The sequence below is a fragment of the Capsicum annuum genome, chromosome 11, assembly GCF_002878395.1.
Source record: "Capsicum annuum cultivar UCD-10X-F1 chromosome 11, UCD10Xv1.1, whole genome shotgun sequence".
Classification (NCBI taxonomy): domain Eukaryota; kingdom Viridiplantae; phylum Streptophyta; class Magnoliopsida; order Solanales; family Solanaceae; genus Capsicum; species Capsicum annuum.
Window position 1 is genome coordinate 96905937 of NC_061121.1, and position 13497 is coordinate 96919433.

Here is a 13497-nt window from a genome sequence, read left to right on the forward strand (position 1 = left end):
TCTCTTGTTTTAAAAAAAAAATATAAAATGTGAATACTCCCTAAAAATTCATCCATAAGGCTTTTAATAACATCCTTCTCTAATAAATTGCTACTGCATCCTTAACTATTTAAAAATATTGAGTTTGCGCGGGAAAAAGTTCTCATACATCACATTCAGTCCAAAAGCTGCTTTCCTTTTTATGTGAAGTTTCCTTTGCTGTCCACAGGTCCCCAAAAGTGTTGTAATCTTCCTCATTAGTACCTGAAAAGCATGCTAATCACATAGGTCAGCTCACTTAACTAAAAATAGACTAAAAGTGCAAGAATTATGTATTTTATCCTCAAAACTTAGCTAAAACATGGGTAAGTTATGGTGCTTAGACGTATAAATACGCCCAACATCACCCTCCGTCCAAAAATTTTCAAAAATCAAGGGCATGGACGTGAGTGACATCATAACAATTCTCTTTCTTTATGTGTGATTCCAAATTTTTGAATCGTAGATACTTCATTTTTGTCTCTAGCGGAAGGGGCAATTGAGCCTCCTTGGCAAATTTGCATGCCATGTGTGGTGAACTTATTTGTTTGAATCTCATGTATACTTGTACTATCTAGAACTTGCCCCATTAGTCTCTCAAAGCTAATTTTGACGGTACTTGGTTGATGAGATGATCTTAGGCCATCCTTGTGACATTGGAAGTCCACTCTAGCCTAAAAAGCCTACCAGTGCATAGATATTATCCCTAGTTACCCATTTTGAGTCTTTGGGCCTTTCTTTGGCAAACACATTACAACCTGTGAGCATTTCTCTTATCCCTATTTTGAACCCTATCCTCCTTGAACTTAATGGTGCAAATTGAGGCTAAAGTCCTAAGTTGGGGTGGTAAAGTTTGGATGAGGAAACTTTGGGCCACGACATTGTAAGTAAGTGCCTAAGAGCTTAAGCATTGAGAACAAGTGTAGAAGAAAAAGAAAGGACCCAACAAAGGAAAGAAAAGCACAAAATGTGCGAGAAATAGAAATGAAAAGAAAGTGGGTGAACTAAGGAAGCCAAAAATAGGCATATGCATAAAGAGAGAAAACAAAAAGAAGTGGCCCCCGATCAAAAGATGGATTGAATAGTGTGAAAGGATTTAAATGTTCAAGGAGGGTGTAGTCACTTCATGCCTAAATGATATCCTACCCATTCTCCCCGAACCTATATTACAAGCTTAAAAAGTCCTTTGAGATCTCCAACCAAGTGTATTCATTATAGTAGCAGCTGAAAATAGGGGCAAGCCTATGGCATGGTACATGTTCACATCGAGAGTTCTTGAGAAGGAGAGAGATTTGCACTTAAATTCCTTGTTGCATACTTGATAACTTGGTGTATAGAATTTTCTTTCTTGAGAGAAGGTATGTACACAAGTCGAGGTGGATGATTTTGTCATCTCCCAAAAAATGAGGCAAAAGGAGTATAATGTAGTTGAGGAAAAAGAGGAGTCATTTCTAGAGTATTAGTGATTGTTGCATAGTTGCTCTTTGAAGTCTTTTGCACCCTTGGATATTGCATTTTATGTTGAGGGGTGTCGGAAGAATAGCCTTGCCCATGGTTGATGAGCTAATTATGGTAGTGACTACATTTGAAGTCATTGTGATCATTGGGTCATCTAAGTAGGCAAAAATATGCATTGTCTCATGATAAAAGGTAGTGTTGCTTGAGGACAACCAAAGATTTAAGATGGGGGTGTTGATGAGTGGGGGATTTACCACTCATTTGCATTCCACTTTCATGTACACTACTATGATTTGAATGTCTAAATGAGACAACTTTGCCATTAAATGAACTAATTCGTATGTTTTGCGAAATGTTGAGATGGAAAGAGGCAAAATAAGCTGAAAATGGATCAAAGAGGGAAGAGAAGTGCAAAAGCTGGAAAACTTGTGTAGATTGGACCTCAGGTACCACGACTGCGGAGTGGACACCGCGATCGCAGTAAGTCAAGAAAGTCAGAAGGTTACAATTGCATGATGAAGGTAGTGATCGCAAAGCCACAATCACGGATAATGCAGTACGATCGTGGGATAGCGGGATTTTCAGCCAGGGGCAAAGTACTAAAAGCACATAGCTGACCCTAAATTCCCATTTTAAAAAAAGCTCAAAACCCTTAATCCAGGGGCTATCACTACACATTCCTCCATCTTAGCTTAGATTAGGGTTTGTAATTTCTTAGAGCTTGGAGACTAATTTGTACTAATTTTGAGCTAAGAAGACATTAGAGTGACTTTCAAGTGAAGAATTAGCTAATTCCATTGGAGATTTGTGGAGATTTAAAGTTTGGTTTGTATTCTTTTTATCCTTCATGAATTTGTTTGATAGAATTCATGGTTTATTTGTGTTTATTATTTTTATAATTTGCTAGTTCTTCCTCTTGGGATTATGTTTGAATAGGATGCAAGTGTGTGGGTTGTGATGTATTTTTTTAGATTTTAGTTTGTTGATGATGGGTTCTATTATTGCTTAATTAAATAGGTTGAGATTTGTGGGTGAAATCTCCAAACACCCCAAATGGATTTGATGGGTGAAAATCCCAAGCTCTTGAAAGCTCAATATTATCCTTGAAAGAGAGGTTTTGAGTGATCTTTAGGAACCCATATCATCCTTGAAAGAGTGATGTGGGAACCAAAGCAATAGTAATATGTCTTGCCAACTTTTCACCATCTTAGACATAAGGGTGAGTAGGAGGTTGACTATACCATGGGTATCATCCTAAAAATAGGGATACCCAATTGAGGTAATGAGTGGCTTTAATTTACAAACTCGTAAGGTACTCGAAAGGTTCAATGAGTGACATCTGTATGGCTTTGTTGAAAAACTAACCTCAAAGACTTTTAACTTAGCCTACCGTATCATCAACAACTAGAATTTGCATTGAATCATTACATACCCATACATATCTTGCCCCTAGGATAGCATAGTCCCAAGATCCGCTCCTAATTGTTTACACTCTAATCATTCTTAGTCTTGAATTAGGTCTTTAGAATCCCAAAAATTGTTTTCATGATTGACATCCATTTCAAACCCCCAAACTACCATAGGTTTGAATCTAATTAGTTGCTCTCATTCCGAACCTACTTAATTTCCACTCACATTGTTCTCTGTGGATTCAACCCAGACTCCTAGTTGGATAAATATATTGACAACGATCGTTTTGCACTTAAATTGACGTGTAAGTTGAGCGTTATCAATATGCTTCGGGCATGCATGATAGATTTTAGTGGCCATTGGGAGCAGCATTTGTCTTTAGCAGAGTTTGTATATAATAATAGCTATCATTTCAGTATTAATGTAGATCCTTTTGAGGTATTTATGGTAGGCGTTGTCGCTTTCCAGTGGGTTGGTTTGGTGTTTCAGAGGTGAGACCTCGAGGGAGGGACTTTCTTCGTAAGTCTTTGGATAGAGTACGGGTCATTTAGGATAGACTTAGAGCAGCTCAGAGTAGACATAAGTGTTATGATGATCGTAGACTTCATACCTTGAGATTTGGTGTTGGTGATCGTGTTTTTCTTTGAGTTTCACCCTTGAAAGGTGTGATGAGATTTGGAAAGAGGGGAAAGCTTAGCCCCAGGTATATTAGTCCATTTGAGATTCTTTGGACTGTTGGTGATGTGGCTTATGAGTTGTCTTTGCCCCCTGATCTATCAGTTGTTCATTCAGTTTTTTATGTTTCTATGCTTCATCACTATATTTCAGATGAGTTTCATATTATTCATTGGAAGTCAATTCAGCTAGATGAGCAGTTGTCGTTTGTTGAGGAGCCGATCTCCATTTTGGCTAGGGATGTTAGACGATTGCGCTCTAGAGTGATCCCTGTGGTTAAGGTTCAGTGGTGACATTGACCTGTAGATAAAGCTACTTGGGAGGTGTGAAATATGTGAAATTTATGATTTGGTATGATTTGACTGTTTTACCCCTCCCCGTAGTTGCATTATGGTATTTCTGGGGTGTAGGAGTAAATGACATGATTTTCGATGCATTTTTGTATCAGTTATGCAATATTGTGATTTTTTATGGCTTCGAGAGCCTTATTTTGGACTTATGTGGATATCTTTTAATCCGTGTGATGGATGGACAAACAGACGATGCCAGAAGCTCCGGAATATCGATTTTAGGCTAAGTATACCTTTGGTTCGGGTTCCGGTGCACCCGAGCTTATTTCAACCTATTGATCGAAAAGTTGGAAAATTATAAATGTGTGTGGGACCTAAATTTGATCGAAATGAACTCAGATGGAAAATCTGACTTCGCCAAAAGATTCGGAATATCGACTTTTGGGTGTTAGCAAATTTGGTATGATTTTACGGCTTTTAAATCTCATTTCGACCCTCGATTTAAAAAATTGTGATTTCAGATTTTGGGCGCCAACTTTATGAAAATAATATTTTTTTAAAAATATGATATCACCATCGCATCCGGAATGTCGAATTTAGTATGGTTGCATAGTTCGTTTGCATGTATCGAATTTCGAACGAATCCCGGACACACCGTCAAAGTTCGAACTGGACAAAAAAAACAGCTTTTTTGCAAAAGATGTACAGAAAAATCTGCATTATTTATACCTGTTTTTGGACCTATTTTGCTTATTTTTCATCTTGTCTCTTAAGAGTTAAACCTTAAAATAGTATGGGAGTTTAAAAGTGAAGGTTGTGGGGGTTTGGGAAGCTAGATTAACACCCATTTCTTGGTTTATTACGGATTTAAGGTAAGAATTCACCATTTTTTTAGTAATTTTTTGATTAATTTCTCAAAACACCATAATCTTAGGGCTTGATTTTAAACCCCAATTTCACTCATTTTCACTTGAATAGTGTTTTTATCTTATAATTACTAGGTTTCATCAATTTAACCATCAAAACAACTTCGATTCTTGATTTTAACCCGGATTTTAAAAAATTTACCCAGTAAAGCTCAAAAATGATTTTTCTTCTATTTGAACCTCATTTTTTACTCGATTTAACTTGAATTTTCAGCTGTAGGTTTCTAAAAACATGGGGAACATGTTTTTGAAGTAAATTTCTGATTTTGCCCTTCTTTTTCGAAAATCCATTTTGGAGAAACATTTTGACCCCAAATCAAAAGTAGTCAATATGAGTATCGTTGGTTTTGTTTTGACGCGTAGATTTCATATTTGATATTTTTAATGTAGTTTGGGATCGTTCGTGAAAAGTAAGGTCGTGAGTTCACAGTGTAGCGGACCAGTTTCAGCTTTTGAGGTAGGTTATGGCTTAACTCTTTTAGACTAGGTTGGGTAGTAAATGATGATACAAAATGCATGTTAAGGATGGGAACTAATCATGAAAAATGGTTATTTATGTGTTGTGCCTGTGTGGGGGCCTATATGTGATGTAATTATCGAAATTGAGTTATTATGTGATATGTGTGACCGTGTGGGATCCTATGTAATATTAATAGCCTTAAATACATGTGAATAAATGTATTTTGTTGTTAAAATGCTTAATATGGTACCATTAGTGTATGGTGATTATATTCATACTTTATTTGGCATATGAGACATGTGGAAATTCGTGGATGAAACTGAAATAATGAGTGGATATTGGCTCACATGTTATGGAAATAAATCATTATAGTTGGTTGTGAAAATACTCATTATTATTGGTTGTGAGAATTACATCCTCATATCATACTCATTCATGAAACATTGGTACCACCGTGGCAACATCTGAGAAATACTGGCAACACCTTTTTAAAATCCTCCCTGAGGGATGTGCTAGGGAGGAGATATTGTAACACTTTATAAAACCCTTTTAGAGAGATGTGCCAAAAAGGAGATATGAGATATGTCGATTGTATATGGGTTGACGAACCCCCAATGGGTCCTGCGTTGGGAGGCTTGCCTCCGTAGGTGTATACGGGGATTGTGCAATGATCTCGGAGGTTGTGCGATGACCTTCTGCATCATCATCATCTTCATCATCATATTTATTGCACTTACTTTATTGTGTTATGTTGTGATGTATTGGATGATCTTGTATGTGCATGTTTCCCCTTGTTCTTCTTATATGTGATATAATACGTACTTTTGTTCTATCTTTGTGTGATATTATAATATATGTGATGTATTAGAACTGTTAGTGCAAGTGGTGTGGGCTACCGTTGTGGGACATTTTCTGATTGCAGGTGACGTTCCCTTAGTGTATATTTTGTATGCTTTATTTACTACTTTGCTTGGTCGGCCTATGATACCTGCTGAATACAAGTTGACCGTACTCATACCTACTGCGCCCTTTCGGTGCAGGTCCTAGCTCGAGTGCGCTCAGCTTGATTGACTCGGGCAATCATTGGAGCTTCCAAGGTAGCGGCTAGACATTCATGCGTCCGAAGTTCACCTCTATCTTTCTACAATAGTTATGTCTTTATTAGTATTCGGAGACAGATATTATTCCTTTGTGGTTATTTTTTCAACGTATTTGAATCTTGGATTGTATTAGTAGTTCCTACACAATTGACAGCTGGTTTTGGGCATAATTGGTATTTTGGATAAGTTCTTTCCGCATTCTTATGATTACTTATATGGTTCGGCTTCATTTTAGAAGCCTTATCTTGGGATATTTCTTTCTTTTTCCTTTTTTGTATCAGTTTGGGTGATAGGCTTACTTATTAAAGTATACCGCGATAAGTGCCATCATGACCCTTGTTTTTGGATCGTGATAATTTTTTCCAGATTCTTTAGTGTTTCAGGCATGTCTCTCATCTCTAACTTGAATTTTATACTATGGCATGTGTTTTGATCATTGTTCATGTGATTTAGTTGTTGGGTTTGAAATTGGGTTGAGGACTTTTGATGATTATCACTTGAATTATACTTCCCATGGTTTAAATGTCTTGTATACACTGGAATTGATGATTTTTGGGAATGAATGGGTGAATTATTATGGAATTTAGCATGGGGAACATGGGTTTCCCCAAATTCATGGATTTTGGCTTGGTGATGGTATTAACTCCAACCCATCTGCATGATTTTGATTTTAAATGTAGAATTTGCATGATTTAACTCACTTTTGAAACTATTGCATTACATCAACGGACAAATGGATAAAAATGGATTTGAAAGCCCTTGGTGCCATGGATTTAGATTTTTAAAGGAACTTGGGAGTCAATCGGTTAATTGAAATGGATAGGTATGATTATATAAGCTTAAAAGTATAATTGGTATGATGATACCAAGTGGTAAATGCCTTAATATAAGACTCCCTGGCTTATGGTTGGGATTATATGAAATATAATTTTGATTTGGGCTTAAAAGGGGTTGTGTAGCTCACCGTGAAGTTGCAGGCCTCAGGAGAAAAAGTATTGAAAACTACGTTTTCCGGCATGGGGGTCTATATGACCATAGGTTTGGTTCACACGTTATATTTTTGGGATGGCTACAACATTGGTGCCTCTGAATCCCCTTCAAATTTCCTTCGTTCGTGCGGTTAACACGCGCTACGGCCCTTTCAGTAGTAGGAGTTGAACCTATATAGCCCATGAGTGCCCTTAGACGGATAGAGCTATATAGTCCAGGTTAATATTTTATAATCTCATGTTCATGACCCTTTTCCCTATCCCAACATTCTAAATATATACATACATATATATATATATATATATAGTGTGTGTGTGTGTGTGTGTATGCGATTTTGATTGATTTTGAAAATGGCGTTACTTTATCACTTTCCCTGAGTTACATGCCTGTGCTTATCCCACTGACCATCCTAGGACGCTACATCCTTTCATGATGTAGGGTCCAAAGACTTTTCTGTTACCCCGTGCAACATTAGGTGGTGCAGTTGTCTGTTGAGTTCCTGTGAAATGGTGAGCTTCCATCTTTCAAAAAGACTTATCATTTCATTAGGTTTCTTTTTTGTATTTTGAGAATTATGGATTTTCTTTGGCTATAGTCGGTAGCATGTCCCGACTTTATTTGGTATTCTTATTTTAGAGGCTTTTGTGGACAAATGTTGTCATTTGTTATCAATTATATATGTATTGTAAACTTCAAAAATATACTAATACTAAAATTCTTCAAAAAGTTTACGTCAAATTACAACTAAATTTATCTCTTTAATATAGATGCTATCAAGATTTCAATTGGTAAGAAAATTTTATAGAAGAGTCTAAACTTAAATAAAGAAAAACAACTATCATTATTTAATTAGTTAAAGGAATCCTTATTTTAAAGTGATTCAAACCTAAACAAAAATTATTTGAAAATTAATCGTCATCTAGGTCTTATAAAAAAACATGGCTTTTTGATTTATAAGGAAACCTTTCCTAAAAAGAACGTTTTTAAAAGAAATTAGTTGTTGTTTGTTTTTGTGTTTTATAAGGGAAAGTTTACAGAAACATTTTTCTTTTACCATATATTACAGGACTCCTTAATTTTAAATATTATAATAAAATATAATATATAATAATAATTAAAAAATAGTAAAAAGATGATTTTTTCTAAAGCATGGACTTTTAGTGAAGGCAAAAAGTTCAAATCACTTTTTCAAGGATTTTCACGCTTTTAATATACTATAGACTAATACAATATCGATACATTACATAACTATCTATACAATAATGATACATTTTTTTATACATATATATACAATATTGATACATTATATATACAAATATTGATACCACACATACAACGGATATACAAGTTTGAGAAGTTAAATAAGAATTTTTCTGATGATTAATAAGATTATTAGTCTCAAAAAAAATTGCCATTTAGCCATAAAGCAAATAAACAAAAAGTAAGTTTAAAAAAACAACAAACAAACGAACAAAATAAAGAAATGAAAAAGGAGGTCAGAAAAATTAAAAAGGAAATAGAGAGTGGGTCAGATATATTTTTGGTGTTTGGGTTGAGCCTTTATGGTGCTATAGAAACAACTGACTATTTTTTATATAAATAATAGATTTGCGCGGGCCCGGCACGTAATGTTGCTATGAATGTCAAGTTGCATATAAAGATCAATAGAAACTAATTATTGCATATTATATTAAATAAATATATTTTAATATGCAAGACACGACAAGCTTTATATGCATATTAAATAAATATATTTTAAACCCCTATTGGACCATTCGAATGAAGAGATTCACAGCCTCTTCTCCAAAAAATTTCATTTCTTTCTGGCATCTCATCCAAGACACGACAAGCTTCTACCAATTCTCCCAGCTGAACATACATATCTAGAATTGCTATCCAAGAAACGACATCTTTACTTTGCATTCTATCAAATATTGTCCTAGCTGAAAGAGTATCATTCAGCCTCAAGTTAAACGTGATCAAAGAATTCGAAACTGACAAGTTATGTTCAAAACCAACCTTAACACTAAAACCCAATACACACATTCCCAAATTAAAATCACCCAATTCTCTACATGCTCAAACTCACAATTTCACCCGCAAAACCATAAGAGGAAAAGAGAGGAGAAAGAAAGAAAGTTCAGATCATGAAAATTTTTAAAACAAAGTTCATATTACAAACAAATCCCAAGAAAAAAAGCACCTTCGAAATTCAAAATCCTCTGCTCAAGCTGAAACTTTTCATCTTCTTCAACCACATTGACATCTTTGAAAGTTGAAAAAATCTCTTGGGAAGACTCATTACCATTGGAATCTGGATTGGATCCTATTGGAGAAGAATTCTCCAATGGCTTTAGCTATACGTTCAATACTGAAACGCCAGTTATGTTAGCGAAAGGGCACTAAGAAACTGGCCTGAGGGAACATGATAATTTTGACTTAAAATTGGTTGGGTCCGCGTCCGTTACCACAAATTATGACGTAGGCTCAACCAGTTGGGCCGACCTAGGCAGGCACCCCTCCAAAGTGCAATGGAGGTCACCAACCTAAGGCCATGGGCCTTCATGATCGCCCATTGGACCCGTCCATGTAAGTATGTTATAAAGTAGCTCCCTCCTTCCATTTTATATCACTCCAGCTGCCTTGTTTCTGCCGATGTGGAAAAAAATCTCACAACATGAAACACAACACTTTTCCCTAACTTTTTGAAATTTGTTAGAATGTTTGAAATTTACAATAGCATTAATAGTACAATACTACATATCATTAACCTAAGATTAACTACTAAATATGAAGGATTTCCATCTTCCATCAGTCCTACCTTTTCTTGAAGTGGTGAAGGTCACGATTTAAACTCTTGTATTTACTACTGAATCAGAACCCACAATCACTTGGTCTCCAACTGTATAATTCACACTCTTGTATTTACTACTGAATCAGAACCCACAATCACTTGGTCTCCAACTGTATAATTCATTTGTTCTTTTATTTAATCCTATGTTATTAATCACAATTTTATGAAACCGCACAGTTACCTATGTCAAAAAAAAAAAATTATGAAACTGCAGCAGGACGAAACTCCAGCCAGAGCACAAGATTGAATTAGCGCTAAAATGAAAACTATTGCCAACTTCATAGTATGATAAATATATTAAATGTTATATGTCTTGAATTAGAAAATTAGGACTTTACAAGTGATTGTTGCAAATTTTACCTGTGAATGACATAATTCTGTTCATTATTGTCTATTGTCTATAGACTATCTTTACACATATGGCTCCTATATATAGGGCTGTTTAAACTTGAAACTAATCAAAATCAAATTCAATATCCTCCTGTTCCTATTTCATCGGCATAATAACATCTTAAGTAAGAAAACAGACATGGAAATGTAGAGAACTACTAACATGGATGTATTAATGAGTACAATGACAAATACGGAATACCTCTTCATTCCGTAGTATCATGAGTTTATATCTTTTGGTTTTTTTCTTTGTTTTTCAGAGGCGTTGTTTATCAACAATCTGGCCTTTGTAGGTCGACTCGTCTATTTTTGAAGTGATCGCGTTGATATTAACTCTTTTTTGCAATGGCCCATGTCCACCCAGTCTGAAAGTTGCACGTATACCACAGTAAGAATAGAGTTGATAAGCCAACTTCACTCTGCTCTGGATTGCCCAGCTTGGGAAGACAATATAATGGCAACAATAAGCCCATAAAGAGCCAAAGCTTCAGCAAAAATGAGAATGAGGATCATCCCAACGAAAAGCTTAGGCTGTTGAGCATTAGCCCTATAAAACAAAAACTGTTCGGTAAATATTCTTGAGCTATAAGATGCAAATAATAGCACATTAAAACAGAAGAAAACTACCATTTGTCTCGAGCAGATATTTTAGATGCCTCGATACACCATGAGGTCCATGCAGATTAAAAGGCACCTGAAATATGAAATAAGATATGATCTTAATGAGAAACTCATCATAAAAGCATTATACGACATCAAATAATTTCCTTTTTTTAAATAAAGTGCATAACATCTGATAGATATCTCCTACATAGTTGCAGGAGTAGAAAACATTACCTTTTGGGCTTGTCACTTATTGAGTGTATCCATTCACCACCCAAGACTATACGTGCCTTGCTTCTGGCATCGCCAACTTTTAAAGCCACCAACAGATTAAAAAACAAATTAGACGAAAACAATTACTAACAAAATTGAGAAAGTTGAGTGGAAGAACATGTTCCAAACTAAGACCGGGAAGAGAAGAACAGAAAGCAAAGAAAACAATGGATATGGAAGAAAATTCTAGCTAGCCAACTGTTCTGGTGGATAATTTTTTTATTAAAATTTAATGACTTTAATCAGCCATGTTGAAACCAAGCTACTACTCCCACTTTTTTCGACCTATCCTAGCTTTGGTGGACAAAATAACATGGTCAGTGATCGTGATGTTGGTGTCGGGTATCCGTTGGAGTAAGTCGAGGTCGAGAGAAATGTAGACAATATAAAAACTTGTTTAAATACATGGAGATGTAGAAAGAAAACATACACAGAGGCAAATTCGGGGGAGCAATGAGAGAGAATCAAGAAGCCCAACAATGACATCAGAATCTGAGATCCATTTGTCACCAAAATTGATCACTGGAACTTTTCCTTCTGGATTCACCTTCGGGAACCTAAAACCACAACCCCAGAACAAAATTGTCACAGTCATAATGAAAAAATTTAACCTTTGAAACAAACAAACAAACCAAAAAAATGAATTTACTTCAAATTTTACCATTTGGGCTTGTTACTAACATTGACATAGATCATCTTGTAAGGCACTTTCTTTTTCTCCTATGTCAGAAGTGTCCTTTAGATAAAAGGACCTTAACATCACAAAACCATCCCAAATTCAGAAAAATTGAAACCAAACCCATGAAAATTTGCAAAAAAGAAATGCACATACTCTAAAACAGGGTAAAAATCTTATAGAACAAGAAATTTACAGTCTTTAGAAGTACGCTTTAACTAAATGTACCTCAGAATAAATAAACCATCACTATTGCAGAATTCATTGACAAAAGAGAAACAACAAAGAAAACATCAATTGATTTGGGCATATTATCAAAAATATTTAGTGCATCAATGTACAAATCAAATATAATCATGTGAAACTAACTAAAAGAATAGACAACAACCAAATACTCACCAAATTTCATTACTATTGATCGGATGCATTAGAAAAAAATGCATAAATATGTTAGCACATATCAGAGATTATTTGACAGAGATATTATTATGTAAAATTATAAAACTATCCTTGGTCATTTCCTCCACTCACCTTTCTATATAGTAGGAAAAAATAGAAAATCCGGTGAAACAACGGGATTACGATTTCCTATTACCGGCGATTTACCACCGTGAGGCATGTCCAGTTTTGTCATTCCAGCGACAGTAACGCCATCGCCATCTTTATAATCGAGTTCGGCGACGTCGATTGGAACCTTCTCTCCTTAGGGGACATTGAAAAGGAATTGGAATTGAAGGGATAAGTGGGTCCATAAATTTGTTAAAAAAAAAATTATTCTTTTTTAACCACTGAGATAGTTGTTGGATAATTATATTAGTTGTTGAACTATCTCGTGCAGTTAGGATAATTATATTAGTTGTTGAACAATCTCGTGCAGTTATTGAATAACTTATCGTAGTTGTCGACCAATTATGTAATTATTAAACAATTACCAAAGTTATGAACAACTGGAACAAGTTGATGGACTAAAAAATATCTTTATTGATATTTAATATTTGTCCATGTATTTGAGCTTATTTACACCTTACCATTGGTCGTTCTAAGCACTGTCTATTTTATATAGTAGTAAAGTAAAAACATAATCATATTTATTGCATATATTTGAAATTATCTCTTTTAAATTTCCCTTAATTAAAATAGCACGTTCCGATCATTGTGTTTGTTTATATATATAGCACAACTTATACTCCTTCAATTTTTTTTTATTTGCTTCCTTTTTATTTTTAGAGTCAAATAACATAAGTTTTGACCAGATATATTTCTTAATTAAGTTGAAAAAAGAATAGTTACAATTTATAATACTTTTCATATAGTTTTTGAATATTTAAATTTTAATTTTAAAAGATTAAATTAATCTAATATTTTAGATTTAAA

At 34.8% G+C, this 13497-nt stretch overlaps 1 long non-coding RNA gene and 1 pseudogene across 5 annotated transcripts; both read right to left on the minus strand.

Moving 5' to 3' along the window:
* Positions 1 to 225: 225 nt before the first annotated feature.
* Positions 226 to 13296, minus strand: LOC107848404. 5 transcript variants are annotated; one of them, XR_007046726.1, is made up of 7 exons: positions 12655 to 12924; positions 12109 to 12199; positions 11878 to 12004; positions 11409 to 11484; positions 11199 to 11265; positions 10774 to 11118; positions 226 to 243 (listed from the first exon to the last, which is right to left on the minus strand). It is a non-coding gene; the product is annotated as an uncharacterized LOC107848404 (long non-coding RNA). The 5 variants fall into 5 exon arrangements; XR_001667988.2 differs by lacking the exon at positions 226 to 243 and adding an exon at positions 9451 to 9976 and having other exon boundaries at positions 12655 to 12923; XR_001667987.2 differs by lacking the exon at positions 226 to 243 and having other exon boundaries at positions 9451 to 11118; positions 12655 to 13296.
* Positions 9779 to 9924, minus strand: LOC124889100 (annotated as a pseudogene).
* Positions 13297 to 13497: the final 201 nt, after the last annotated feature.